The 27,145-nt window shown below is 38.0% G+C and overlaps 1 long non-coding RNA gene across 1 annotated transcript; it reads right to left on the bottom strand.

The window, feature by feature from the left end:
- Positions 1 to 2,115: 2,115 nt before the first annotated feature.
- Positions 2,116 to 26,443, bottom strand: LOC137645012 (uncharacterized). Its single transcript, XR_011045252.1, has 3 exons — positions 26,215 to 26,443; positions 19,265 to 19,503; positions 2,116 to 2,414 (listed from the first exon to the last, which is right to left on the bottom strand). It is a non-coding gene; the product is annotated as an uncharacterized lncRNA (long non-coding RNA).
- Positions 26,444 to 27,145: the final 702 nt, after the last annotated feature.

Below are 27,145 nucleotides of genomic sequence, written 5' to 3'. Positions count from 1 at the left end.
GGTCATAATAACAATGAAAAAAAAAACAATGGAAAAAAATATAGTTTAAGGGAGAGAAAAAATTAAGACTGTCTGAAATTCCAAAGAAGACACCGTTAGCCTTTCCTGGAATTAATTTCTCCACCAATGACACCTGTGAAAGCTGCTTACCAAATGTCCACTCCCTACCCTACCACAAAGGGATGGTACCACTATGATTAGAGTGGCTCAAGTGTATGCCAAACCCGCTTGATGGGACTGAGAGCATTTCAAGAATACAATCATCCCCACTCTAATCATAGTGGCAGGCAAACCGGACAGAATGCCGAGAGTCCTATCTCTATAAAATTGCCAACCCCTGGAATCCGAAGGCCAAATTTCCTAAGAGATAGTTCCGCGTGCCAGTATGGGAATACTGACACTCCTAGGTGTCCAAACATTTTCGGGCAGTTGGCAAGACCACCACAGCTCCCACAATTGATTTTGAAATAAAAACCGATCATGGATACAATGTCCCCTCTAAAAAACCTGGACAGTGAAATGGGTAAAAGAGTTTTGACAGCAAGGTTGGAGACAGCTGATAATTATGAAGGAGGAATAAGCAATAAGAGGTAATAGAAAAAGAATGAGAGAAATTTAGAGTCAAACTGAGGAAAAGAAATTCCCCAGTTCGAGAGCCCTCTTGCCCATCACAAGCCTTCAGCACGGGAATGATATGCCGTGCTGAAGCCCAATGACTTCATCAAGGCATTCTCTCGTTAAGAGGGGATCTTGAGTTGAAGCTTTCTTTCAACTATTGCCATTCTTGCTAATGCAAATGAAACAGAAACGTTATCCAAAAAGATAGTGTACAGAACGTCTTCTGAAATCACAGAACAAATTCCATTAATTGCTAGCACAAATAATGTAACACTAAGTCTGCTGCCTTGTGGGACACCTTCCTAACATTTACTTCCAGACAGAGTTTTACCTACTGTAACATGAATGAATCAACTTTTTTAAAAGGCCTGAATAAATAAAGGCAACTCACCTCTCAGACCAAACTCATGGACATTTTTAAAGACATCATACCTCCATGTGGTATCATAAGCCTTTTCAATATCAATGAATACCATCACATGATGTTTCTTGGAAGCAAACAACTCTAGACAGACAAGTGCATTCATTGTAGAGTGCATTCTTCTAAACCCACACTGCACTGGTGATAAAATACCCTTCTTTTCTAGCATCCATACAAGCTTTGCATTGACCATCTTTTCTATGATTTTACATAAACAACATACCGTATCAATGCAATAGGTTAGTAGCTTGCTGCTAAAACTTTGTCCTTTCCAGGTTTTAAAAAAGCTACAATAGCAGCCAGTTTAATGTTATTACACATGTGTTTCATCATTGCATGAGGAATTTTGTCCAGATGGGGGGTCAGTAAAAGGAGAAAAGTGGAACATATGGCCTTTACTAGCGAGAGGTGACAATATCGCCTCACCTGAAACTTGTCCTAAGAGCAGGATGGAATCACCTTCCTTCCTCAGGTTCCTTCCGAAGGATTTAGCCATAGAGGATGCCAAAGATGGAGCAGATACTTTACACCAGAGAGCAAGAAATGAGAGTCAGAAGCTCTATTTGGCTTAGGGAAGACCCTGTACAATGAATCACTTCTGGACTACTTCCTCCTCCCGTCATACTCGAACCAATGCACCGGTGACTAAGCCCTACTCTAATCAGAAGGGGATGTCTGCGAATAGGTATAAGGAATTAGAATCCACATCCTGCCTGTTCATAAACCAACCAAACTTATGCCACAGATTACTATGTCAGGACAGCATGCCAACACAAGGATTCTCCATGTTCAAACACTCTGAAAAGAGAAAAAGAGATACTGTAATAAGAAACAGCTAAATTTATACTAGTACAGAGTAAAACCGTACTGTTCTGCGGCTGAAATCAAAGTGGCTATTCAGTATGCAAACAAGCGGGCAGACCTTCCCTATCACCCACCAGTAATTACCAACACCTTGTTACAGTATAAATTCTAACTGCCGAATTCCAGTCATACTGATTTCCTACTCCTATTAAAGGACAAATGTTTCTATTAGAGTAGGATCACATTTTTTTTTGGTAATGGAAACTGCAAGCATATTTTCTAGAGTATATTTGCTAATTTTTTAATATAGCTAAAGATCTTGTCTGATGATAATGTCAGAAGATGTTTTACCACCAGTTTCGGGTGGATGGACGTGAACTCCAATCTTAATCACTTCTCTTCCATGAAGGACCAATCGTCCTGGACATTTTCTATCCTGACAGCGCCAATATTCCCGTACTCCACTGCTCCTGTTCTTTGTGTATGCAAAGCCTGCCACATATATCTTGCCCAGTCCTCTTGTAATCTTACTACTGGTACTAGGAGAACCACCAATTACTTGTTCCCAAATCTGTCATCACCAATGAAATATCAATTAATAAAGGGCCATACACTGTACATAACTGAAGAAATTATGGTACTTTTTGTGTGTGCAACTTTATAACAATAAAATAATTTTAAGTATACTAATCCTATAAAAAATAGAAACCACTGTCTTTATACATGAAATTACTTTACTACTTCAAACAGGTGAGAGACTAAGAACTTTAATAAGGAAACATACATTTGCAATTCCTAGAAGGATAAAACTACCCCTAAAAGGGTATACCCAAACTTTCTCACTACTCCCAATTAAGCTTGTTTTGCTCTTAAGTTCATATAACATTGAAAAAACTCTCACAGAAGAGAGGAGGGACCTTCATACAAAGCAAGGATTTACAATCTACAAATAATTTGTTTACTTTTCCAACTAAATTCAAAATGATTTAGCTACCAAGAATAAAGGTACTGTACCAGAATTTTCTGGTATGAACCTATATAGGGTTTCAAGTTCGCTTACCCTAAGTAATAAGTTAACCATCACTGATCTTTCTCTATTTCTAAAGCTAGTGGCAAACCAGATTCAACAATGTTTAATTTGAAATGGAAATTTGAATGAAAGTAAAAATTTTCACTTGAAATACAGGTCCAGTGGGGGATGGTCGCTGATAGGTTATGAGTTAAAAGTTAGATAGAAGAATAGAAAAGGAGTCATGTTTGACAGAACAAGTTACCCAACTCCACGGTTACTCCAACGAGACCAATTTAAAAAACATCAAGGTACCAGTACAAGTCAAACGACATCCTAAGGTAGGTGTACGTGAAGATGAACTGCTCCTTTCTAACTCATATACTGTACCTATGGAGGCCATCCCTGATTTTGGAGGTGGTGAAGGTAAACTGATGCCTTTCAATATGTAATACTGTTAGCCTGATTTAACCAATGACTGTATCACAAGAAGTCTAACCTAATTGGGAGATGATAATGCAAGGTTCAAAAGAATCTGCAAGAATGCTAAGCAGCTTGCTGTTAGGGGTTAAGAAACAATCAATAGCAGACAATTTGTTTGGCGTACCCAAGTGATTTTTGTAGTGGAGCCTTCCAAACTGTTTAGAAGTTCAGGAGGGAAGAATCAAAAGAGAAAGGCCTTTTTGAAGTATAAATGCTAGGTAATGCTTTCAAAGGTTGTTCAAGGGATTTACGAAGTACTGTATATGGAAAACAAAGATAGGAATCCTACTTTGGGAGTCCCTCAATCTCAGTTGATATCTGTTCCCAATTGAAAATGAAAATACTTTACTCTGCATGATTTGAGGTCTAGCTCTTTTGGAGGAACTGATGAGGGTTGCAACACCTTTGTTGGCTTTAGTATTTTTCAAATTCGATAAAGAAGCCTAATTATAAGGTTAAATTGTCATAAAAAAAAAAAAGAGGATGTTTCCTTTAGTCACATCCATTACATTATCCAGTCCACTTGGTTCAATTGATTCAAGAACGGTCTTAGCAACAAACTCAGGGATGAAGCTGAGTGTAACCTTCCCCCATCCCCTTGAAACTCTAGTTAAATATGTGCTTTACCTTTTACGGCCACATCAATGTAGACCTATTCATTGCAATTGTAGTTTCTCAATTTAAAGCACTTTTCTTAGCTGAAATGTTATGACATCTGTACTGAAACATATTACATAAAAACTTGAAGAATGTATTCCTGAGGTCTCCAAATATTGAGAAAGTGCAGGCACACTATGAGATCATGAAAGTAATTGATATTCAATTGTCACAACAATGAACATCCACAAAATAAGATCAGGGAGAAAAGAGATTTAAATCTAGAACTGATAGAAACTTTGACAGAAAAAGCACTAGACAGAGTGAAAGTAACCCATGTCAAGGAACCTGATGTAAAAATGCTTATGTTGATGATGATACCTAATCATAAAATTATTCCAACTGTACATAACTTGTGCTGATGCAAAATCCAACAAATTTAGAAGTAATTTGTATTTTTCATAACTATGAAAACCTGAAGTTCTTTACATAGGAGAAGATTTAGTGTGAGTTTGCGTAAATGGCCATAAAAATTTTTAGCGAGGTGTTAACAAACTCCCGGTTGTTACCATGGTAGTGGAGTGAAGCCACTCACTACTGAGACCACTTTTGATTACATGTAGGACTTGCTGAGGGGAAAGTGATGGCAGACAAGTATGTGTAAAGAACTTCAGGTTTGTATAGTAAAGAAAAATACAAATTACTTCCAAATTTGTTATTTGTTCCCACACAAATACAAACCCTCATTCTTACAATAGGGGACTCACCTATAAGGGGGCGGAAGTCCATTCAACCAGCTGAAAACTTTGCCCAAAGATTGTCACATCCAAGCTTAAAGAAGCTTGGGATGGGTATCCTGACACTTCACAAACCAGTGGGTTGACAATACTTTACCAGAAAGGTCAACAACCCGTGCAATAATGGTTAGTGAGTGGGGAACACACACAACACATCTAGGCTATGTATACACAATAAGTTTGTGGTTATACAAACTGAGACCTAGGCAACCCAACTCTCATTTGCCAGGAAATAAGGGCTGCAACAGAATATATAAACATAAATATGTATTCTGAAAATTTGCAAAAAGGGGCTTACCTGCAGTCACTGAGAGCCAGCTAGTAGGGCCTTGGATGCTGTACCCCTAGAGAGAGGAAGATGAAGAAAAGAAAATAAAAGTCATTACTTTACATTCATCCCAGGCTAATACCATAATCACTGTCCTCAATCATCTGCTAATTATCCTTTAAGGGAGCTAAGGCAGCTAGATCACTTGCTGAACAGCTACCACAGGGCCTAGAGAAAACATATCGGGGACCTGTGAGTCACGTCTTGCAGGTAGTGGGTGGTGAAGGTCGTTTGATACTTTCATATGAATGCTTGCAACACCTGCACCACAGAAAAGTTCCTTCTCAATGCCAAGAACGTGCCAATGCCCCTGACGTTATGAACTCTGGAACATTTTCCCTGGCTCCTAACGACACAGTCACTGACCTGTCTAATCCATGAAGAAACTGTGTTTTTGGTTATCCACTAAGCACAGGACATATTACCAGTTGATCAGTATCATCGTTTACGTCCTGTAGACCCGTAATTTGGAAGGGCCCAAAAATAAAGTCTACTACAGCCTGATTTTGAGTCTTAGCAACAAACACAGGAATGAAGTTGAATGTAACCTGCCCCCAGCCCCTTGAATGAGCAATGTCGTAGGAGAAACCCTGCAACTTGCTGACCCTCTTTGCAGAAGGTAAGGCGAGGAGAAAAACAGTTTTAGGAGTCGTCACGGTCTGACGCTTAACTTGATGGTTCATAAGGAGCTCCTTTCAGGGAATGCAAGACTTTAACTAAACTCCAAGGAGGAGTCTTGCTTCTGACTAAGGGCAAGATAACTCAAAGTTTAGTATGAAAATAGATAGTTCTGCCAGAGGAAATATCAACCCCTTGCAGTTTAAAGATTAGGCTTAAGGCCGAGCGATAGCCATTCACCGCTGAGACTTCCAAAGTTTTTTCTCTCGGAGATGAAACAAAAACTCGGCAATCATTGGTACAGTGGCTCTGAGTGGAGAGATAACCCTTCTTTGACAACAACAACAAAATATTGACCACTTAGCCTCATGGAGTGCAATAGAAGACCTCCTGAGGTATCCAGAAATACGTTTCGCCACTGGTCGTGAAAACCCACTGAGTGAGGAGATGCTGGATAACCTTCAGGTGTGAAGTCGTAAGGATGCAACGGCCCTGTGATAGATCTTCGCACGTGGTTGACACAGAAGGTCGTGTAAGGGGGTTAGCTCCCTCATATCCTCTGTCAGCAGCAGCAGCAGAAGGTCCAAATACCCCTCTGCATACAGCCATAGGGGAGCTATTAGCATCATTGATAGGTTGGAAGACGATCTCACCTTGTTGAGGAGCCTCCAGATCAGGCAGAAGACGCAGACATCAAGGTTATCCTAAGGATGGTGAAATGCATCTTAAAATGCCACCTGCAGATCCAGTACTGGAGACCAATACAGTGGCAGTTTGCAATTGAGAGACATCGTGAATAGGTTTATTAGCAGCGAACCCCACAAAGTCAGGATCAAAAGACCATTCGGACCCAATTATCCGAGCTGAAAGGGACATCTGTACATCACAGAATCTCGACTGGTAGATTGCAGAGCTGCTGTGAAAACGTACCTCCTTGTTTATTTAAGTACGCCACTATGGCCGTGTTGTCACTCAACAACACTACTAAATGACCTGAAAGAAGCTGTTGGAAATGTTCAAGGGCTAGAAAGATTGCTTTTAACTCCTGGAGGTTTATGTGGCATTGTCAATTGGAGTCGGACTACAGCCCAAAGGTAATATGCTGCTGCAGGTGAGGCCCCACCCTTCTTTTGATGCATCTGTGAAAAGCATCAAATCCGGAGGAGGAAAAATATCTACCACTTTGAGAAGGTTGGAGTCTTGTAACCACCAACTAAAGTCTTTCTTCTTCTGCTCTGATCCAGCCAAAATGAACACTTCTGGAAGATGCCTGCTCTAAGACCATAGGGTCTTCAGCTGTCACTAAAGTGACCGAATGCTAAGGCGACCGTTGGGGACTAAGCGTTCCAAGGACATCAGGTGTTGATATCGGTAGGCATGTAGCGAGCCTCGTACAAGAAAGGGTCGAGCCACTTCTTGAACCTTTCGATTATGCTTTGAGATGGAAATATCTTCCCCAATCGGGTGTTTATTTGCAATCCTATATAAAGCATATAAGGTCTTGTTTGGGCTGCAGGGGTGACTTCTCAAAGTTTACCACAATCTTTAGATTGTAACAAAACTTGAGAAACATACATCAGTGTAGGAAAGAGTCCTCCACCGAGTCTGCCCGAATTAGCCAGTTGTCCAGCAGAAGAATCCCACTGGCGTGGGTTTGGCCCTATAGCACACTTAACAGCATCTCAGGCATTCCCCCCGGAGGGAACTGTGGGGGGTAATGGCTCCCTAGCAGGGGTGCTATCCTCATCTTAGCACTTTCCCTCCTCTTCCTAATCCCTTCTGGTCTGGAAAGGTTATTCTTACCGGCACTGAACTGGCCAAAACGGTACCTGGAGATCTTATGCACTTTTCGCTGCACAGGAGAAGTTTTTGCCACAACTTGTGCCGAAGAGAAGGGTCAGGATGTTGCTGCCCTGAAGAGTCATGACTTGCTTATATACATTTCTCTGCAATAGCCTCTTTGTCTTCAACAAGGAATACAGATGGGGTGGAAATAGGGGAGTTACAGAGCTGAGGATCTCCCTCTTCCGTACTTGCCTCTGGAACTTGGAGACAATGGCGTCTCGCTTCTTCAAGACGCAGTTAGCCTACTGGTTAGCGGCATTATTACTAACATACTCTATCGCCCTAGCTCCAGACTGGACGATGTTCTTAAAGATCTTCCGCTTCTCAAGATCTAACTGTCACAGACAAGTGGTCCATCTCATTAGAGGTTTGAAGGGTCACCTTCGCCAACCTCTCCATGTTCGCAGTGTCAGCAACTGGAAACATTACTGGTTGTGCTCTTAGCTTCTTTACTGACAAGGCCTGGGACAAGGATATCACTGTTGGGTCTAAAGGCAGGGGAGAAGGGTTGTCCATCAGAATGTTGTAGTACTTCCTCTGCCTCACGAATGGGGGAGGAAGTATCATGGACGAGTTGCTAGCCCTAGGAAAGTCTTTTCTTTTCTTGCAGAGACTGAGTTTTGCCTTCCTGATGGACCCAGCTGCTAATTTGAACCAAGGAAGCTCTAATCTTGGCTTCTTGGGCCTAGGGGCATGGCACAGAAGGTCTATTGTTGCATCTCTCCCATCTGGAGTGGAGTACTTTGGTTTCCCCAAGTCCATTTACTGTCCGAATGCAAGACAGGACTTGAAGGAAGATGGAGTCTGACTTGCCCTGCTCAGTGACCGGGGCCTATTAGGGCTAACTGTTGTTGGCAGTAGACCTACCAAACATTCCAAATCATCAAGGTCTACATCAACCTCCCAGCTCATACTCAGCTGACCCCGGGGTGGGTAAAATTCGTTATCAGGCACCTTAGCAGAGAAACAAGGCCTATGAGAAACTTTCTGAGGTGTAGGAGCCGACATACCAGAGACTGCCTGTTTTATTCGCCTCTTTAGAACAGGGTCGTAAACAATGTTAGATGCCGAGTTTTTGGGGAATTAAGCCGTGTCTTTTTGACCCCGGGATTTGCCTGTGAAGGAGGCTAAGATGCTATTGGCCTCCTTCTGAGGGCTCTCTTGAGTCTGGGAAGTCTCATTTGACTCCAAAGTCTGTGAGAGATCTGCGGAGCCAACAGAAAGTCCTGGGGATGGAACGAAAGACACAGAGTAGTATACAAGATCTCTCTTGGAGATCTCAATCCCCTACTGGTTCTTGGGTGGAAAATGTCTCCTGAAGGCAGAGTAACCTGCCTTGGCCTTCTACACCTCTGGTGAAGCTTTGTCTGGAAGATTCCCAACATCTCTCACATGGGGCCAGGCTCCGAAAGCTTTGTACTGATAGCATACGTCTCCAGATGCTTCTCGTATCTGGAAACATACGCTGATGTCTTGAGTATGGGAGGCTGAGCAAGAGGGGCTGATGGTACTGGTGCCCTAGCCAGGGGGCAGGAGATGCAGTGTCAGAGGGACCATGAAAGATGATCGTTGTGCTCCAACACCTGGGGTAAGTGGGCCCCTAGGGTTCCATGGAGACACTATTGTCACCAAATTAATAGTGACTGGATTATCAGGACAAACCAATGAAGGTCCTAACAAAAGTCCTAACAGAAGCAGCTTGAGTGGACATGGCTGCTTTCACAATCTCCTGAATCTACACAGAATCAGGATTCCATGAAGGTGCAACTGAGCATATTCTGAGGTGAATGCTCGTTAAATGTAAATTTGTGAGAGTTGGTACTCTCCAGAGGTTCGAGCGTGGTAGGCTTACGGAAACATGCCTTGAAAGGGCGCACAAACTCGGCAGGACGAGGGCAAGGCAAAAGTTGTTGTGTAAGATGAGCTGATGGGGGGCGAACAGCTCTTCCCATCTCACCACGCGAATTCCGTGCAGGAACGATTGCCTTGGGTGCTGAAACACTCTAGGCCACAGTGGCAAGATTGGGTACCTACTGGGCTACGGGAGGAAAGTATTTTCTCCGAAGAGCTCGAGTGTGTTGACGACAGATCGTGGCCACGCTTACAAGCAACTTGAGGGGCGATCCTCTAAAGAAATTACAACAGCTTGTGTTCATGAAGGTGTATGCTAAAGGTCGGCAAGCTCTAAAGAGGGAGGATAAGGATCCTCTTGCTGAGCAACCTCAGCATGTGCACGCAGCTCTGGAGGGGGTTACTCTTGTGAGTACCAACCTACAGAACCTCAGGGGGAGAAGGAACTTCAGAGGATGTAGACACTTGTGGGCACTAGACCAAGCAAAAGGTACTCCTTTCTATTGGCTCGAGAGGGAGAAGAGCTGTAGCTAACCCCACCATGAGCAGGCGTAAGCTCTAGCTGTGCTCTATGTCTCAAGACCTCCAGGAGCCTGTCCTTCGAGGGGGAACCTGAAATCTTCAAGGATGGCCACAACTGCTGCAAAGTGTTGAAGGAAGACTCCCCCCGGGAGGAAGACAGCTACTTCACTAAGGGAAGCAACATGGACTTCCTTACCTGAAGGTTGTGCAGGGATCAATCTTCATCACTCTTACCCAATATTTCTCCGGAGGAGACAAAACGAGCAAAGAAAGGTGAGTACAGTACAGTACTAGGGGAAGGAGAAGAAAGTCGGGACATCTTAGACCTTGAGGAAGAGCTCAGGGGTAAAGAATCCCTTTTTGACTTCTTCCTCCTCCTACAGAACCTCTCCCACTGGAAGGAGGGCCAATCCTGACACCCATCGCAAGGAGACACCTCCGTGCAGGAGTGTTCTCCGCACGAAATGCAAAGCAAAACAAAGTTAACAATACCATAAAGTAATGAATGGAAGAAAGCAGCAGAAAATGTCTGCTCCCTATCAAGGCCAAATCAGAAGCGATCTCTGTTGTGTGTGCGGGTGGTCCGAACTTAGCCCCCTACTACTCCAGTAACGACCGGGAGGTTGTTGGCACCTTGTTAAAAATCTTTATGTCCATTTACGCCATATTACGCTGAATCTTCTACATAAAGAACGAGGGTTTGTATTCATGTAAGAACAAATCTCTTTTAGTGCCTTAGTAAAAGAGGATATCTTGCAAAAAAGAGAAGTAAAGTACTTACATATGTAAAGGATTGTAAAAGGATTGTAAAAGTAAGTTACTCAACCTAAATATGTATGAATAGAGTTAAGATTACAGTACCTTCAGTGAAATTCACAGGTCAACTCTATGTTGAGTGAAGCATTTGTATTGATCCCAGTACCAGTGTTATAATGAAGCCTTGAAAGGCATCAAGGAGGTTAGGATGACTAACAGAGGGCATCAAAAAGAGATACAACAGTATGCTTTCCAATGTATTATTACTGTATGTTGGCCCTAACACGAGATAATTAGGCCTCAGTTGTTAAAGGAAGAAGGTAACATCTTTATGAACAAGCCTTTGCTTGTCATGAATATGTGGGGTTAGCTAAATAGATGTCCTAATAGCTGATCTGTTCTTCAGGAGAGAATCAAAGATGATAAATCACAACATGGCCACAACTGTATTAGGCCATTTGATGTCCGAAGGGCACAAATACAAGTGAGCTTACGTATCCCCTGTAATATGATACCACTGTCACATCAAATTACAGGGTCAAATTTGGGAACACTGTGTAATATTTCAACATATTACGTATTATTCCAACAAATTTAGTAAAGACCAAAACTACAGATGGAAAGATAAGAAACAGAGCAAGCAAGATGGGTGATGTCTTAAGACCAATATATAAGCTGATTAACAGAATGGAGAAAGTTGGGTCATACTTTGCACTAAGGGAATCTCATCCTTTCGTAAAGAAAGTGTTTCCTTTTTTAAAGGATTCAGAAATATATCCGCCTTCAAATGACTGCAAAATCTGATGGCTTGTAATTTCAAAGTGATAGCACAAACTTCAAAAGCTTACTTTTGAATTTTTATACCAAATAAACAATGTTGGAAGTAACAGAGTTGTAAACAATTGCAAACCATCCCCATGTAAATTGTCCTCACTGTAAATATCTAAGAATTTCATTTTTGTTCTGATTACTGTCAGTTATTAAATGATCATAGTGAAACACAAAAACAAGATTCTAGAACATTTAGTCTTTAAAGAATCATAAACACATTTATCAAAAGGAAAATATGTTGAAATAAATATCACATGTATACAACATTAACACAATCTAACCTACTGTATATCATATGTACTTTAATAAATGGCAAATCTTGTCGATATAAAAAATAAATATTACCCTGATAACAATCAAATTTCTCAGATTAACATTAGGCATTAGCCAGGTTTCAAAACAATAACAAATATGTACAGGGTACAGCATATGGAAAATAATATACAGTATTAAGCTAATTACAATTAAATAATATTGCCTTTATAAAACTTTTCCAAACATAAAACTTATCGATATCTTGAGAGATCATATTCATTGAAGTTGATTTTATCATGACTCATTGAAATAATGAATGCATTTTCTACAATTGTAATGATTTTTACTTATGCCTACAGGCCTAGTTACAGACAGAACAAATGAACAAAAAATGTCTACCTAAATTAACAAGCCAACATGCCCCTTATCCCATTTGTCCAATGCTCTTCACCCTTCAACTGAGCAAGTGGAAATGATTTATACAAAACAAAGATGATAACAGAATGAATCTCAGTAACACAAGGTTTGTATTTTTAGAAACTGCTTGAAATATGAATTTATTGTACTCATATATAGCATTTCCCTGTATTGTACTTAAGTACAAGGGAGGTAATAAATTTGGAGTTCTTCTATGATTAATCCATTAAAATATAATCAACCGAGCTATTTTGAATAAGAAAAGCCTGATTTTATCATAGCTAAATGTTGGGGTGGGGGGGAGAGATTACCCAGCCATAAGTCTAAAAGGGAAAAATAGAATTTTAATAATTTTGTTATTACTATATACACCTGATATTCATATAGCTTCTTCTCTAGAAGCTAAGTTTATTAAATAAATTAACAAAAATGACAATTTTAGAGATAATTTGTATCTTTCCCTAACTAATACATACCTGGAGTTATTTATGTGGATTATCTTGCACTTATGCTGAAATATAATCCACATAAATAACGGAAGGTTTGTTAGTATGGGAACAATTACAATATTTTTTCCTTTCCTTTCCTTTTAAATGACACATGCCTATGAGACACTTGCGATTAATGGCAAGAAGCAAAGAAGTGACTTGTCAAGGGATTTTTGTTATTTGTCTCAGTTGCATCAGTTTGAAACACTCGATCTTCAAGATTGTGATAAGTCTTAGTGCATTTTAAGTCATCTTCCTCTATACTTGTGAGCTATTACTGCATGGGGTCAGTACTGTGATTTAATTACCCATTGTGAGGAGTATGACTGTCTCACTGTCCTTTTATTAATATCATTATCACTAGCCAAGCCGCAACCCTAGTAGAAAAGAAAGACGATATTTCTCATGTAAATGTATGTTTAGAGTTCAAATAGCAAAACTTTAACCAAGTGCCATTACTGACACTTGCAGAAGAGCTCCTACTGTAGATATAATAGACAGGGGGTCTGTTTGACATTTTATGTAAGTTGCAACTATATTATTTAGCATTCTGAACTAGATGTATATCTAACCTCCAAGAACTGATCAGAATATAAATAAATGTGTTTTAAGGTCTTCCCCATCCACCTTTGGCATAGATCTACAAAAGTACTGTATAAAGGCAGGATACCTTCTCAAGACCCAGCAGCAGTTGCATCGAGTCATGTGCAAGACATATTATCTTAAAGACCGCTCATGAGTAGTAAAAGGAAGGGACAGCAACAATATCTAGAGACTGATCACATATACAGTACATATGATCAGTGCACAAGCCACCTCTCAACCCAAGCTAGGATTAGGGAGGGCTAGGTAATGACAACCTCAAACACTCATATCTTTAGCTCACAAGGATGGTGAAGTTGTAGACTCTACAAGAAACTACCGAGCTGGAGCAGATCTCAAATTCCAGTCTATCAGATCACCAGGAAAGGACATTTCCAATAGGCTGGAAACATTTAAGTTTCCACCTTAATCATTGTCTCAGACAGTGGTCATTTATTACCTCCGCCAACAAAGTTGGAAGGAGGTTGTTTTCACAGATGTTTGTGGGTTTGTTTGTTTGTGAACAACTTCATGACCCCAATTATAATTGTAGAGTAATGAAACTTGCAGGGATCAACTGTTATGTAAAAATCTAGAAATGATTTGGAAGGTCATGGTCAAAGGTCAAAGTCACAGTCAAGCAAAATGTCCAATTCATATAATTAGCCACAAGTTTGGACATTGTTGTCAGAGACTACAAACTTGGTCCACGCCAATTAATACATGTTAACGTCAAAGGTAAAGGTCGAGAAATGAGTTGCCGCGGCGGAGGTCTGCGCTCCACTGAGTGCCCCTCTAGTTGACAATGTATTCATTACATATTATGGCTTACATATTATGGCTTCCAGCCTCTATTTTGATTAATCTGTGTAATTATTTGCTATGTACATTTTATGGTACTTCAGTCCATTTTTTTACCAAATTATGCTCCTGAATGTTCTTTCACATGTAAAAAAATTCTGTCTATATCCCTGTAATTCGTATGAATTATTAAAATGTTCATTCATTGTATTAAAAGCATTACATTAAAATTTTTCCATTTATTACCATCCAATGTTTATTGCATGTCCTCACCCAGAAATAGATTTTTCCTTTGTCAAAATCCCTTTTAAAGTACTAGTACAATTATTCAATATTCATTGGCACAACATAGGCAAAAGGAGTAAGGCCTTATTTTAAAGTTCCACATTATACAGCTCTATTAACAATTGGTGCCACTTTTATCTTAAGATTGGGTGATTATCAAAAGGATGTTGGTTGTTACTTCCTAAATTTATCAAAATGCTGATATAAGGTTAAGATTCACAAGGATCTAGACTTACTATGAAAGTAGTGTTAAGTAAATCCAAAAGTAATTCATGACTATGTTGTGGATAGCAATTATGACAATAACCTTCAACTGCTGAAACTGAAAATTTCTTCTCACAAACCAAGAAATACAGAAACTAATAAATTGTGTTCACTGAACTCTTTAACAAAAACTTTTCTCGACCTGCTCCAATAAAGACAAATACAGCCTATTATTAGATTTTCTCTCGAATTTGAAATTTATAGCCTAGAGAACTTTGAAAATCCTTTTGCTTTGAGGATACAAGGAAGTTTCCAAATGGTAAGCTGAAGGACATGTGGGTTCAGAAGTAGTAGTGGAATTTAGATTGTTTGAGTGTATCCGTCCTCTGTGGTAATCTTCTTAGGAGTTTATGATAACAGTAGCCAATGATATGTGAACCATCTCCTTGATGCCAAATTAGCTTACAGGCTTATTCTGATGTTCTGAAACTCCCAAAAAATTATGTTATTGAAAGAATCATTGATGTCAGGGGAAAAGTATAAAAATCCACAACCAACCATCTCTGAATCACATTATTTGCCATCCAGGGTAGAGGATCCAGGACTGAAAAGCAAAATGTGAGCTTTTGTTTCATGGGAATCCAATATATATTTATTGGGTTTCCTCTACTACTGTATTTCAATATTTGATGAAAAATTAAAGGGTGAGAAACAACTTGTCATGGAGATCCTGATGATTCATGCACCTTTGATCAGCTAGAATATTTAATTTGCCCAGGATGAAAAGAGGAAATAAGTTATTACTGTATTGTACTATTATCTGTCCCCTATAATAATTCATGAGCTAAAATAAAACAGGATCTCTGATTGAATGCCCTTTTATTTACTGATGTAGGCAAATGCTCTTGTGTTGCCAGTGATTAAAGCAGTGGCCTTCACCATGGCTACTTTCTCTGCTTGACAAAGAGCTTTGTAGACTGTTTATAACTTGAGGAAATTTATGTGTAAAATTAATTCCTCTTTATTCCACTATCTTATAGATGAAGATGGTCTATTAGACCCTCAATCCCTTGTTGTAAGCACAAAAATCAGTGACACATCTGGAATTTGAACAGCTACATTAATCTTGTGGAAGATTTGAACGATTGTCTCAACAGGCCAATGGCTTGGTTGAATCCTATATAAGGGGATCAAAGTTTCATTAGTATCTGTTTCAACAATGACTGAAGGGGAACCACATTGGTCTCCCATCCTAAGATGGCCTAAAGAGACAAACTTCTTTGATGATGGTTATGTGCCAAGAAATCTAATGAACAGTTTTGCTGAAGATGATTCATTTTTATCAACTTATGCCAATAATTTCAGAAACTAATGAATTCCTTTTTATATAGATAATCTAGAAAAGGAACTGAAGCTATCATCATCCCCAAATATTGAATCCTCTGAGATGGAGTGTGTATTAAATTTATGAGATTTACAGAACTTCCTAGATTTTTCAAGGGGTTGGGTTTCTTGAGAAAGATGAATTTGTCCAGAATTAAGTCAAACACCAGTCAATTTTCTGGATAAAAGGGACCCTTATTACCATATATATCCATCTGAATACTGGAGCCATTACCCTCTTTAATATTTTCAGTAAGTGTTCTTAAACTGAAAGAGTGGTACTTGAAAATGGTACACCTTCCTGCAGAAAAACTGAAAGAAAATCCTTTGATTCTGATTGACTGGAATAAAGAAGCACAGAAGGCCTCTCAGAACAATGAGAACATCCAATACTCCTTCCTTACAGTCGTTACCTTGCTAAGGGATTTGGGATTGTTGATAAAAGAGGCTAAGAATGAAGAGGTATACCAAATACCTCTTTGAGAACCCACAGTCCCAGATGAAGAAGTTCCCAATTTGACAGAAAACTAGCTATTCTGCCTCCAACACTGAATGCTTCTTCTAAATACTCATTGACTTTTCTTGGAAGAACCACAAGACCTACCATAATAATGAATTATTCTTCAGTGGAACGAAGCCTAAATGAAGGTCTTGCCATACCACAACATCTAGGAATAAAAGAGGAAGACAGAAAAAAGTAATGAAAAACATGAGGTGGGAAGATGTTGAAAAACTGACTTTAAGGTATGAAAATGAGTTCTGCTAGAGACTTATTCAATAGTTCTAGAAACTTTTCTTGAATCCAAGACAGCCCCTTAGATTGTCACGAAATGTTTATGGGCATCAAGGACTGATTTAATTAATATCAAACATACTGTTCCCTTTACTGAGAAAAAATTTGGTAAAACTCCACCAACTTAACTAGTACCCTTAGCTGGTATGATCCATACAAGGTAAGAAATCAGATATAGTATCTGATTAAGAGCAGGGTATCCTGTAAACTTTTGTTTCAAGGTGAAAGATAGAACCCTTACAATTCATTATCAAAATATAATTTCCAAGAAATGACCTATACTCTATCTTATAGTTACATAAGTTGTGTAGCCCAAGTTCAATGAAAGTCCATTGGCTGTTTCTGCTACTGGTTCCAGTAAATGAACTTGCTCTGGGGATACAGGCAAATCTGGCATTTGTCCTGAGTAGTAAATTGAAAACCTTTACGGATACGAATCAGATAATAACAATAAAGGGGACTGAGGTGAAAAGGGTTTCTTCACAACCATACTTAGGATGATCTTAGCATGAAAAATGTTCAAATATTGAGGACTGAAACTTCATTTGACATGATTCAACTGTAATTCCCTATGCAGACACACGAATGAGCCAATTCAGTATGTACTTGGGTCACCTTTTCTAGATTGTATTGCTATAACTTTTCAGTTATAAAAGAATATTCATCCTCTGAATGGTACTCTTCCTTCAACAACGATCTCTCTCTTCCCCAGCTGGTCAAGAACAAGAAGAACATTTAGAGTAATACAGGTTTGTAATTGGCCATATCCCTCCCTTTCATCCACACCTTCAGGAGATAGATGAAAAAATGATGCTATCACAAATTTAAAGTTATTTCAAGCACCAGGTCATTTGAGGCTTGAAATAGATTCCCCTTAAAAGTACTAGCCAACACACACACTTGTCATTTCAATAAAACCTAGTGCTAAGGTGGAAAGTGTATTCACCACTTATCATCATCCTAGATAAGGAATACAGTATAATGCACAATGCTAGATTGTTTTTGTACCTAAAGAACAGTTACCAAATGAGAAGAAAATATGGATGGGAACCCAAAACAATGTGAGACTATTCAGAATAGTGAATGAAGACAAGAAAGCACATAGTTCAAGTTCCAAAGTAATAGTCACTGAATTAGAATTACTGTACTGTAGTATACAATATTAAGTGGATCTGATACAGTACATTAATTTTGGTAGGGGGGGAAATACAATACGGCACATTGTTAATCCAGGCACACGAAGGTTGATTCATAGAGGTAAGTTCAGGTATGGGAATCAAGGCAGCGGAAAAAGCATCTGTTGCCCTAACCAGAGCTTCTACTAAGGATGCCAAGAGATTAATGAGCTGAATTGGAAGTCCGGTAGTCAGAACTAACCCTAAAGATAAGTCAAAGTCTCTACTGAAGGATTCGACTCTCTTTCACTTACTCTGATTAACAATGAAACTAAATCATTACTTTCAAACAAAATATATTACCAAGGTAGACTAGGTAAAATAGTAAGTTAGGCTATTCAAAGCAATCATAGTCAACATGGTGGGAGAAATATGGATATGCTAATGCCTATGAAAGCAGTAGGAGAAGAATTAGAAATAACATGAATATCATACAGAAGGAGATTGAATAAGATTACACAACAGTTCCATAACAGAAGAAAAATGTGATTTAAGCCCCTCAAAATTCTCACTCGGTTCTTAAGAACCGATTTCTACTTACAGCCAACCTTGGCAATGCTAGAAGCTAAAAAGTATGTACCACTGTACTTTGATCTAAACACTGAAAATATTAACCGTCTTATCTTTCCCGCCTTTTGGCATTTACACATTTATCAGTACAGTAGAACTAGAGCATTCCAAAAGTCTATTTCCTAAATAACGCTGCTTGCCCCTGCATGCAGGACACATGGTATGAGGATCCACATCTTCCAATCACCATTTGTCTATGAAGCATCTTACACTTAAAAATATACCTTAAAAGTAAGACATGCATGCTAGTCCTGAATAAAGGCAACTATAAAATATAAATCCAAATTATAAAATACCACAAAAAGTAGATATAGTGTAAGAAAGACAGGCCAACTTGAGCTCACAAAAGAAAGCATGAAAACATGGAGCAGGACATGACCCCAGGAGCACCAGGAGTGGGTTCCGTACCTCAATTTAGTACAACAATACCATGATGTGTGGTCCAAAGAGGAGAGTACAGATAATGTTGAGAATATTTTTCTATCTTTATTTTAAAGTTTTGAGATTCACACTTAATTAATACAGTAATAGCATTATGACTCTCGGGTAAACTTCATCGAAATACAGTAATACAGTATGCGTTTCTATTTTGGTTAACATCAGTATGTTCACATAAAACAGCATACAGCACATTCAATCTAAAACATGTATACAAAAAAAAAAATGGTTTACAAAACATAAGATATAACAAGGACAATGAACAGTGGTACATTTAAAGCCATCCAAATGACCAATCTTCCACTGTAAACCAAAATCATTGTTTTCTATGACTTTTAATATTATCACTATCAATAATTCAACCTGCATTCCCATAAATTGTAGATACAATACCTTTTAAAAATCATGATCATGGAGAGCTAAACTCAATTTTTTCGACTGGAGTAACTTTTGTGAATACTTTGTATGGTTGATTTAGTTATCCTTCTACCAAGCATATTTGACAATTCACGAGCAGCTTTGGAGGGACCCATCTCACAACAGGCTTTATATATTTGCAGTCGCTCTTCGGAAGTCCAGCGGTTGTACTCACCACGAGCTTTTAACTTTGAAACTCCACTAAATATATCCACCTGTCGGATGACGATCGCAATCAGTTTTGAGTGAATTCATTATGTGGTTAGGTACCATAAACTCACTAAACCAGCCATTTGCTCTTGATGGGACACATTTGATTTATATCTCACTATATGTGAAATAATGAAATAAGCTAAATAAACCAGTTTTCAGACTGACCAAGAAAAACCTATCTATAACAGTGACCAAGGCCATACATATCCTTGCAGTCATCTTGGTTCCGCTGAAGTTTCTCTTGAGAGAGAGGGAAACCAGGATTCCTCAGATCTTTACTACATGAAAATCAAATGGGTGATACAGATTCAAATGAGCCATTCATGCTCTTGTTAAGAAACAATGAAAAATTAAAGGAAATCTTGTAGGTACAAAGTTCAACATTTACAATATACAGAACATAATTACAAATGCAGTACAGTATCCCTTTACCAATGAATTTAGATGGAGAGTCAGATTTCAAAGAAATATTACAAAAGAAATTATTGTTTCACTTTTTGTGTACAGTATCCTTTCCATACAGTGTTGTGTCCTTTCTGTGAGTTTTGATCCACAAAGAATGAGGTCAAATTGAAATAAGCATGTATTTCCATCTATTCATCATTTACTACCCTAATGTCTTTTTTTTTCTTGTGCTGCCAAGATTCTGGTAAAACACATCCCGCATTTGTAGCTATCTCAACTACTGGCATGGCTGTTCACCAATAGTCTACCCTCAATTTCTATTCAGGGATATCAATTCTATTCCTTACTGTGATGCTTATGCATTCTAAATTCCGTATCCTGGACAAGCTCGTTGCATATTCAAATAATGCTACTCTTTTTGCGTCAATTTCATCTACTGAATGTAGATCTGGGGTTGCTGAATCCCTTAATAGAGATCTAGCTACAACTACAGCATGGTGCAAATTATGGGGGATGAAGCTGAACCCTGACAAAATCAAAGTAGTAACGTAAGTGGGTTGAGAACAGTGGCTCCTCAACATCTCAATCTCAGCATTGATAATGTTTCTTTAACTTTATAGGAGTTGTTTAAAATTTTAGGTGCGATTCTTGATTGCAAATTTACTTTTGAGAAACACATTCGGCCAGTTTCTTCAATTGCCAAAAAAAATTCTTGTTTGGAAAGTCTTTTCAGATTTTCAGTGATCAACCTATTCTGAAGAAGTTTTAATTTTTTCAATCTGCCTAATTTTAAGTACTGTTCTGTTATTCGGTTTTAATATCCTCTTAATTTGTTGGATAAAAACATGCAGTCTATTAAATTTCTTATTCCTGATCTAGATATTATTCTCTAGCACCGACATTCAGTTACTGTACAGTAGTTCTTTATGCATGTTCCATGAAATTTTCATAATTTTGAACACCCTTTGCTTTTGGATCTTCCAAGACTGCACCATCCTGCACTTAGTACTAGGTATGTGGTCAATTCTAACAGTCATGCCTTCTTCATCATTAGGCTCAATACTACACAATACTCTTAACAGTTTTATTCCAGTTGAGACCAGATTGTGGAATGAACTTCCCCATCAGGCAGTTGAATCAGTGGAACTTCAGAAGTTCAAACTTGCAGCGAGTATTTTTATATTAAACTGGCTGACATAAGTTTCTCTTCATAGTTTATACTGTATATGACATCTATTTTAACATTGTTGATCTTAAGATATCTTATATTCTTTACTCATTACTTTTCATATAGTTTATTTCCTTTCCCCACTGGGCTATATTTCCCTGTTAGAGCCCTTGGACTTATAGAATCATACTCTTCTAACTAGGGTTGTAATTAGATAATACAATAATAATAATAATAATAATAATAATAATAATAATAATAATAATAATAATAATAATAATAATAATAATAACAACAGCAGCAACAATGTGTTCATCAACACAAAGGAAATATTTAGGTTTTGCTTTCTCTTCCCTGGATGCAAGCAAAGTGGCTTGAATACTAATGAGCTCATCTTTACCAACCCCATAATGATAGACAGATCTTCATCACCACCAAATCCACGGTAACTACCTCAGTGACTGGGTCTAAGTTGGTTGAACTTCTACTGATCAGGTACAGTATGTCATAAATAGGCTTTTCCAAACTAGAAACATTTGTTGTTTGCTATTGCTGATCTCTACCCCACCACAACATCTAAGTCTAGTATTCCAGTATACCTTATTCACAGGCTCAAAATGTTCTTTTGTGACCTATATTTTCAATGATTACTTACTACCAATCATAGAAGCTGAACAACCAGAGATCAGCTTCCTAAGCCAATAAGGTTAATCTAACAGCAGAACAAGACCCTATCAAATTCAATACCTAAAGGGACCAAAATATCTAGAATAAACATAATAGCTCTGGACACGCTAGGTAACAGTAAAGGCACACTAGATTTCTGATTTAAAAGCATCCTTGTCCTTTCTGTCAGTTTATATATGTTTCAACTTGATCTAGGTCCAACCATTGCTCAACTAATCCTAAATAAGTAATCAGTGCTTTAAAAAATGGAAATAAGTCGATATAAAGTCTTTACTAAAAATTATCAATACCCAGTTGCATGACAACTCGCCTCCTAGCCCTAGACATAAATGGTGATACTGTAACATCCTTTCCACCACAGTAAACAAAAGAAAGCCTGGAAATGCAGTAATAAAAAATTGAAGAAAAAAATAAAATCTATTTTTGGGTGAGATAGCCATGTCGTCCTGATGGAAGGTTCCTTTCAGTAGCTTCCAAGGGTATATTTGACTACAGTGATATTCCCAAAGAATTTAACTAAAGGTCTCCCGAATTTGGTGGAATCGACAGTTTTCATATGATCAGGTTCCATTGTAGACCTAACCACTGGAAGCATGATGCCGGAATAAGGCGGGACTTTTTGAAATTTATTGGGAACCCTAAGTGTTCTATGAACTTTATTACTTTGTCCGTCGCCTTGTGGCATTCCTCGATGCTGTTGGCCCAAATAAGCCAATCGTCTAGATAGGCTACTAGCTGTATTCCTTGAGTTCTCAGCTCTTGGACCACTGTTTCCGCTAACTTTGTGAATATTCTGGGAGCTATATTGAGTCCGAATGGCATCACTTTGAAGGTGTATGCTCGTTTGCCTAGCTTGAATCCTAAAAAAGGATGAAAATGCCTTGCTATCGGAACATGATAATAAGCGTCTGTAAGATCTATAGAGGTGGTGACGGCCCCACGGGGAAGTAAGGTCCATACCTGCGAGACTGTCAGCATATGGAACTTGTCGCATTGAATGTATGTATTCAAATGGGACAGATCTAAGATTACTCTTCGTTTGTCTCAGTCTTTTTTCGGCACGCTGAACAAGCGACCTTGAAATTTTAAGCGTTTTACCTCTTTTATTGCATTCTTTAGGAGATCTTTGGCAAAAAGTGTGAGATCTGCATTTCACCTTAACATGGTTAAACTCAACACTTGTAACAATGCATAGAGCATGGATGAAATTTCTTGACAGTAATGTTCAAGTGTTTGATTTTCATATAGTCAGGCTTGTAGGGTGTCAAAAACATCAATCAAATGGAATAATTATTCCATTTAAGCTTTTTAACTTTAAAATTGCAGTAAGGTACCTCTTCAGTATATTATCTTCAGAAAACTCAGAGATCACTACAATAGATAATTCCTTTTACTTGCTTGAAAGCATGGGGAGGAAAGACAGTCTGGACAAAATCTAATGTTGAAGGTTTAAAATTATTCAATTGTGCTGCCAGAGTTTCATTGCTGGCTTTCACTAGCATTTCAAATTCCCTTTAGGAATACAACCTGCTTTATTTTCCAGGGATTTATAACGCTTGATAATACTACTCCCTTCCTTGTATGATGTGACATGCCAAACTGGTTCAGGTTTGACCTTAGGAGCCATTTCCAGAACTTCTTCAAAGAAGGCAGAACACTTTGGAATACTGTATAGTCATATTCTGAATCCAAAACATTTTGAATGCTGTGCAATTTTGGACAGGAAAATTTTAAAATTTTACCACCTTTTACTTCAGGAAAAGCATTCTTAGCTTTCGTTCCATCACAATACTTTATCTAAGCATAATCTTTTATGTCTTTTTAAAGATTTAATTTTATTACAGGTATTTCTCTCCTCCAGAAGTTTGAAGAGATGGAACAAGTCTTCATAATTCATATTACGAGCAATGCCTACACAATATCGGACTCTAAAACAACTCGGCATATCCAGGGGAGAGGGGGTCATTATTTGAAGGATCCCTAAGCAAGGGTTTGTCTTTTGTTTGTTGGTTGGTTTACCTGTTTGAGAATATTAAGAAAGTATCATATGTTGGGAAGGAAATTTACTTTCTCTACCACCAGCACAGCAAGAGTGTACTTCCCAAATGGTCCGCTCCATACCCTACTAGTGGTATAGCACCACAACATATACAGTATAGAGGCACAGGTTTCAGCTAAACCAGCCCAGGAACACAAAAAATAAAGGAGGATTCATCCTCCCAGTATCTGTAATGATGGACTTCTGGCCAGAAGCCGGGAGTCCTACCTCAAGGATTGAATCCCCCTGAATTCCAATGACCCAACCCTTGAGAATAGTTAAGCTAAAAATGGTCAAAACCACCTCTGAAATGACTGATGTCATCCAATACTCTCTCACATATAGCTTTGAATTTAAACACCTCCCAACCGTGATCCCTCATCTTTTTCATTTAACCAGGCAGTAATAACGAATGTGGAAATATCCACTCTATTTAAGTAAGAAAAAAAAAAGAAATAATAACAATATAGAAATAAAAATATAAATTTATTGGGGTCCAATCTTGGTCTGGTTGCTCAAACCTGGCTTTAGCATTATGGTTGAACCTGCCAGGATGGATAAATCGCCAAGCCGCCATTGCCCAGCCCATCATCGAGATGCTCAAGCCCCTCTACTACATTAAAGTGCTGAACCATCCGAGGGGCTTTAGTAAATATTGACTGTCTTGTGTATGTTTAGTTGAGTCTCAATTTATAACTTGGTACTCTGCTTATCTACCTTACACTGGCACTAGTTTGTAATTTATGTAAATCTAAAAATACCAAATTTCAAAGCATAACAAAAATCAAAAACATGTTACTTATCAAAGAACCTATAAAACAATGTAGTTCAAATGTTGAGCAGGGTCAGAAGTGGTTGTTTTCACACCAAAACTTTACACCAGCTCCTCTTACCTTAGAAAATGAAAGGGCTTTCATCCGTAGTGGAGAATTAGTTTTTTCTCTTTTAATTGTAAAATCTATCCCTTCCTTTAAAGGAATAGGACACAAATCTCAGGTAGATTAATGAAAATAACCCATCATTATCCAAAGATATGGAAGTACTGTAGCAGAAATAAATGTAAAAGAAATTATATTATCCCTATGAAGGTGTTAAGTTCAAGAAGAGCTCCAACAACGTCTCTTCTCATTTATAAATATACATACCACCCATAGGCAGCTAAACACATTTTTTTTTTATTCTCGCCTCAACCCCACTATAGTCTGTCAAATCTATGAAGAAGGTCAAGATGTACAAGGGCAAACACACACGTTTCCATATTTCTGACTTCGTAGTACTGTACTGTATAGCTTTTCGCCCCACTAAATTCTTGTAATCTTCTTTGGGAATTGACAACCTATTAAAAGATTATCTCCCTCTGAAGGACACAGCCAAAATGTTGGTCTTTTTTTTTAATTGTCTTTCACAATGGTAATTTTATTATTTTTTAGCAGATCAACATGCTCTCTACAGTATTTTTATTGCAATTAGTTTGATTTTAACATTTCTTTAATGATACAATAACTATTTGCCTTATTGTTATTTTTCTATTTTATCTATATCCTTCCTTTTTCTTTTTATCTAGATACTTTTCTTTTTCCTTATTTGTTTCCCTTTCCAGTTTGGTTGTAGCTTTGTATGATGCTCAAGCTACTTATCGTTACGGGTGATTCCTAATAGTACCTCCCCGCAGGTGATACTTTCTGTCAAAAGCCCCTTCATGAATATCCATCACTGACTTGAGAAACTGTAACGAAAATGTGGCAACATCTATCCCAAGTTTCGTTTCAGTATGACTGAATATTGATACAAAACTATAAAAATTAAAGAGTTTTTATGACATTCAGTTTTACATTTAAAGTACCGGTAAGTGTACTCATAATGGCATCCTTTTCTTTTAATTTTCTAAATAGAAATTCGGTAACATGGCATCAAGCATTTTTGTCCACTAGTACACCTTGACCCTCTTTATAAAATTGACAGACTATAGAATTGGTCATAATTTTACATATACCAAATAAATATGTAAATTTCTGGTTAGATCTAAAATATTGATATATACAGTGGCCTGTATTTATTCTGAATATTTAGTACCAGCTTAGTAGTATGAATTGAGTCACAAAAGTATACTCCAATATCTACTGCATATGTGATTTTTAAAGTTTCATATAAAGCCCATTGCCCCAAAACCCTTTCAAAGGCACTGCTCTAAAGCAATAAAACTAGTAAAAGGGGGAAAACATGTGGTTATTTACAATGTCTTGAAAAAAATACAAAGCATCACCATATTTTGGCATCAAAAGGAAAACAACAGAGCACAAATTTTAGGTTATAAGACCCAATAAATATCTGCCCAAGGAGTTTTTATGTTCCCTTCTAAATTTAACAAGCAAGAATATATAATGTACAATATTCAGAACTTTTAGAGTACAGTACCTTGTAAACACCATTATCTTCGAGAACTACTCATTTCTTATGAATGGAGTAACTTTTGTGAATACTTCGTACCGTGGACTCATTTATCCTTCTACAAAACGTAGTTGATAATTCACGGGCAGCTTTTGAGGGACCCAAGTCACAACAGGCTTTATAAATTTGCAGGCGTTGCTCAGGAGTCCAACGGTTGTATTCACGAGATTTTAACAGTGGTATTATACTACACTCATCCACCTGTTGGATGATGACCAAAATAAGTTTTGGTTGAATTTGCTTTTAATTATAGTCATCAGTATCTTTTCATAAAATAAATATTTTCTCAATATATTCTCTGGTACACACCTTGTATGCTCTGCCCACATCTAAAGAAATATCTTTATTCCCATATAGATAAAAATCATTAGATTTACCCAATCTTAAAAAATATATGAAAAATATGAAATTGTATATAAAATCAAGGTATTTATCTTTTAGGTTCATTACTTACCAAAAATTAATTTTGTAATATATTTTGCATGCATAGCTTGGTTGACAAACTTAAAATTATAGGAGTAGAATAGTAGTGGGTTTGTATGACTAGTCCTCCTATCTTAAATCACCAGAACAACTCTTACAGTGAAGGGCCGCCAGAAGTCACCTTCTTGAAACCGTAAATCTTGTTTATCCCCACTAAATTTGAGGAGGATGGAACAATTCAATGAATGTAGGTGAAGTACTGAGATAAAATATATCTTAAAAATTGTTTATTTCAATGTCTTAACCAACATTCATTGTGCTGATTCTCATATTGTCTGGGAGGCGAGTGGTGACAAACTAGAGGGATAAGAAGGAATAATATAACAAAATTACATACTCCATTAGACTTTTACCCAGATTCAACAATCAGACAACTTTTGTTGAGGGAATCCGAGGCTGGAGAAGGACTCGTAAC

The sequence above is a fragment of the Palaemon carinicauda genome, chromosome 8 (assembly GCF_036898095.1).
Source record: "Palaemon carinicauda isolate YSFRI2023 chromosome 8, ASM3689809v2, whole genome shotgun sequence".
NCBI classification, from domain to species: Eukaryota; Metazoa; Arthropoda; class Malacostraca; order Decapoda; family Palaemonidae; genus Palaemon; species Palaemon carinicauda.
Note: the sequence above shows the minus strand (reverse complement) of the source record. Positions and strands in the feature narration are given on the sequence as shown.